The sequence below is a fragment of the Suricata suricatta genome, chromosome 7, assembly GCF_006229205.1.
Source record: "Suricata suricatta isolate VVHF042 chromosome 7, meerkat_22Aug2017_6uvM2_HiC, whole genome shotgun sequence".
Taxonomy (NCBI): domain Eukaryota; kingdom Metazoa; phylum Chordata; class Mammalia; order Carnivora; family Herpestidae; genus Suricata; species Suricata suricatta.
Window position 1 is genome coordinate 124,365,271 of NC_043706.1, and position 4,688 is coordinate 124,369,958.

Consider the following 4,688-nt stretch of genomic DNA (forward strand, 5'->3'; position numbering starts at 1 on the left):
GGCCGCGAGCACCGCAACCACCTACCCTGCAGGGTCGAGAGCCCCCCGGAACTCAGGCGCGGCAGCTCGGGCGCGCCGCCTCCGCGGCCATGACGGCGACCCGGGGAAGCACCCCGCGCGCCAAGGCCCGCGGTCCGCCGGGCTGGGAGGAGAGCCGCCCCGTCCGCTGGTCCGTCCGCCCGCCAGGAGAGTGAGGCCAGAATACGCCCCAGACGTGTCTAAATCAAGGCTCGGGGCGGTACCGACGGGCTGAATGACAAATGGCAGATGCCGTGGGCTTTGCCGCCCTCGGCAGCCGCGAGGATGGCTGCGCCGAGGAGGCCGCGCACAGGCGGAGCCCGGGAGCCGGAACGGCGCGTCCGCGAGGAGGGCGCTGGGGCCCCTGGCGGGGGCGTCACGTGGCAGGAGGAGGCCCCGCTGGGGAGCCAGGGGGTCGGCGGCCTGGGCGGAGGAAGAGGACAGGCGCCCAGACGCCAGGCCGATTGAGTCATCCGTGTGGGCTAAGCCAAGGTCGCCCAGGTGCAGAGCTGGCGCAGGTAGACCCGAACCAGCCCGAAGCCCCTACGGTATCGAAGACTGTTCACTTAAGTCACCACCAGGATGAACCGCCCTGAGCCAAAGCATGAACGAGAAACGCGACAGATGCTAGGGGAACACTGCAATAAGCTCAATTCACTTACCTCCTCTTCGTGCCGTGTTGAAATAATGGCAACCTGACTGTGACCACTAATTGTTGAGCCGGGCACGGTCCTGAGCACTCCGCAGGTAAATAAATGGGAGTCCTCAAGACTGCCCTGGGAGAAACACTTACACTCCCCTCTTTCCCATGAAGACACGAAGGCACACAAAGATTAGACGGAAATGATTTTATAGTTCTGGAATCCTACTATGTACGCTTTAAGTAACTGAAAATGTTTCAGTGTTATTCGAATTTAAGAAAAAGAAACGGAAGCAAGTCTCCAGCGGTTGTTTTCTTTCCTACACGATATATACGTTCCTAAAAGAGGCCTATAAATGTGAAGTGAAATGAAAGGCACGAAGAGTTCACTGCAAATTTTCAGTCTCCTAGCTTTGAAATACGAGGATAATCGCATCTTTACAATTCTACCCACCTTCCCTGCAATCTCCCAATTTCCACTGCTTACATTACTTTTGGCTTACTGGCTCTTAGAACATTTACAAGTTCTTATTCGCCCACCTTACTCTCCCAGATGTTCGGTCTTAATTCTGTATTTAAAAGAATTCGACACTCATCATAACGTGTGCATTCCTGAATTCTCTATTTTTGTTTCTTAATGGCCTGCCCTCTTTTCCAAGTAGTTTTCTTAAGGAAGGCTTATAGAATACCTTAAGGTTTTATCTGCTTTTTAGCTCTACACATAAAAACTGAGAAGGGTAAATATTTTTAGATTCACACCTTTCTTCAAAGCCTAACAGAAAAAGGCAATTCCTTCATTGATTTTTGACATCAGATTTTTGTGGAGAGATCAGAATCCTAGGTAATTTTCTCCCTCGGAGGTAATTTGATTCTTCTACTTGGATGCCTGAAGAATATATGTATATATTTTTTTTATCATTAAAACCAGACCCTTATCTAGGCTATGTCTCAGTTCAATTAACTATCAGCATTCCACCCCCCCCCCCAGCATGTAGTATCTTTCAGCTTATGGATTCCATTCTCCTTTTCTCAGTATAGCATCCTATTCATACTATACATCTGAGTAAGTTTATCTTTCATCGGTTGGATTTTTTACTGCAGAGTCACCAGTTGTTCTTATACTTGATTTTTCTCCTTCCGCATCCTTCTTCTTGGGATTTGCACGTACTCTGATTCTCTCAAAATATTCTATTCGTTTATTTTTCTATTTACTGGATTTTAAAATCATGTTGTCTTGAACCTCAATTTTCTTAGCTATGCAATTTCCCTTTTCATCCCAGTCTCATCTTTACTGTCCTTGAGCCGTTTTGAGTTATCCGTATTTTTTTTTTCCTGTAATGTGAAACACATACGAGGACTACAAATTTCTGCTCATTGGTTAGGTTTTCTTCCAGCCTTTTTTTTTTTTGTCTTTTCCATACTCTTGCCCTTCCTTCCCACTCCCATGTTACAGCATGTTTGCATAATAGTTATGTCATATCTTTTATTTGTTTATCCTTAAAAGGTAATACCAGACCGTGTATTTGCACTCATATGCTGGCAGTGAATAAATACCTGGTGCTCTTTCCTCTTCGCCTGAGATGTGTCTTCCCTAACCCGAGCTTCAGTTTCAGGGCTGAGTGTTATTGCTACCTGCTCTTTCTGGGACTTGAGGGTTTAAGGATGAGGGGAGGGGCAATGGGGGATTGAAGAACTCAGCTTGAAATGGAGTATAGAGCTTGCTGGGAGAAGTCAGCCATCACTTCAGAAAGTCCTCAAATCCTCACCAGCCCTCCTCCAAGCCAGCCAACCAGTAGCCCATGCCTGTGAACTTCAGCTCATTTGCCCAGTTTAACATAGTACCCCAGAAGGTGGCGGACTTTCCTGCTTCCGGCAAAAGTCCAACAGTGGCTCGCTCATAAAGATCCCTTGATGTTTTATGGGGATGCCGCTGACTGCTTTCCCAATTGGAGGACATTTGTGAAGATTCTCAAAATTTGGTCTGATCTTTTTCCTCAATACGTCTTGCAGGGGGTGGAAGGTTGTAGACATACAACACATTAGTGGCATCTCCGATATCTTTGCTTTGCCGTCACTTATCACATTTTACATTGTAAAGTTGTACAGTACTTTTTGGTTGCAGGTGAGCTGTTTCACTTTCTTTGTGTGGTTTAGGGTTTTAATTTTGATCTTTTTAATGTTTTCTTTGTGCTGTATTTATCCATAAGGCAGTCGATCAGACTCTTACTGGTAATGAATTATATGAAAGTCCTTTTTTAAGTTATTCCTACAAAGTTCTTCAAACTTGGTACCTGTGACACCCTCCTTTCCCCTAAGCCTTCCCTCAAAGACACATGCCTTTGGGTGATGGTGTGCCCCAAGGAAGGTTTTGGAGCAGAGACTACAAACTCCAATCTCTATGAAATTTAAAACAGTGAGGAATGAGACTGTAGTAAAAGTGAAAAGAACCTTCTTTTGTGCAAGGGGCAGATGCTGTGCAGCTCAGGCTAATTGCTGCCATGTGGGAATTCAAGGCACTATTGCCAAATCTGAATAATTCCGGACAAGCATGATATCTAGTCTTTCAAAACAAAATTTCCTAATTTTGGAAATGGTATGGAGGCCAAATGAAGTATGAAGGCCAAATGAAGTATCCCTCAAGGCCAAACTGGACCCAAGGGTTACAAATGTGGTCCCAGTTATAGAGAACCACTGAGCATAAATTCCACGATCTCTATTTTTGTAAGCATTTTGAGATGCAGGCTGATTCTACAGACTCTTCAATGACTTCTTAAAATGTCTTTAGCAAATATAAAGCAAGAAGACTCATGCTGACATATTTACAATTTGATACATGTTAGGACCAGCACTTTCAGGAACACATGTTACCTGGGGTAACAGCTATGATTGGGCTAAAATTAATACCATGTGAGCCAAGTGTTTATATAGATTATGACAACCTTAACAAAAATAGCAGGAAAAAATATTTTTAATTGATGCAGAAAAGGCATTTGACAAAATCCAACACCCATTCTTGACCAAAAAAAAAAAAAAACAGGAAAGAAAAGAAACTTCCTCAAGTTGATAATGGACGTATTTGTTTCCTATAGCTGCTGCAATAAATTACCACAACTTTGTGGCTAAAACGAGAAATGTATTCTCTCTCAGTCCTGGAGGCCAGAAGCGTAAAATCACACTGTCCGTGGGGCTTCACTCCCTCTAGTGGCTCTAAAGTAGAATCCTTCCTGGCCTCTCCAGCTTTGGGAGGCTGTTGGCATTCTCCCATTTCCTTGGCTTCTTCCTTGGCTTCTGGGCACATTGCTCCCACCTCTGCCTCCGTTTTCACATCGCCTTCTCTTCAGTGTGTTGTGTTTCTCTTCTGTAGGTCTATCTTACCAGATACTTGCCAACGGATTTAGAATGCACCTGAATTATTGGGATGATCTCATCTGAAGATCCTTAATTATATCTACAACCCCCCCCTTTTTTTTTTTTTTCCAAATGAGGTAACATTCTCAGTTTGAGGGATTAGGACATGGGTATATCTTATGGGGGGGGTCACCTTTCAACCCTCTATAATGTGCAAAATCCCAGACAGCTTTGCTGTGGAAATTAACAAGCTGATTCTAAATTTCATATGGAAATGAAAAGAATCTAGGATAGCAAAAAAGAAAAACGAAGTTGGAAGAATTACACTGTTTGATTTCAAGGCCCATAAAGCTACAATAGTCAGGTCAGGATGGCACTGGCATAAGGATAAATGGAACAGTATAGAGAGTCCTGAAATAGAACCACACATATGCTCTATCGATTGTGGAACAAAGGTACAACATAATTCTACTGGAAAAAGATAAATGGTGTGAGAACTGGTTTGTATGGAGGAAAAACCCAACTTAGATTTATACTTCACATTATACGCAAAAATAAAGTCAAATTAGATCACAGAACTAAACAAAAAACAAAGCCCATAAAACTTTTAGGATTATCCTGTCCAGTAAGTGAGTCACTAGCCATGCTGTTTAGCACTTAAAACGTGGTTAGTCCAGACTGA

General features: G+C 43.9%; 1 protein-coding gene across 24 annotated transcripts in view; it reads right to left on the bottom strand.

Annotated features, from left to right (window-relative positions):
• The window catches only part of PLAGL1 (PLAG1 like zinc finger 1), a 73,790-nt gene extending 73,447 nt beyond the window's left edge, over positions 1-343 (bottom strand). For all 24 annotated transcript variants that reach the window (XM_029943818.1, XM_029943804.1, XM_029943813.1 and 21 more), the window contains exon 1: positions 26-343. The gene's annotated coding sequence lies outside the window, so the exon portion shown is untranslated. The remainder of the gene's footprint in view (positions 1-25) is intronic.
• Between the last annotated feature and the right edge of the window lie 4,345 nt (positions 344-4,688).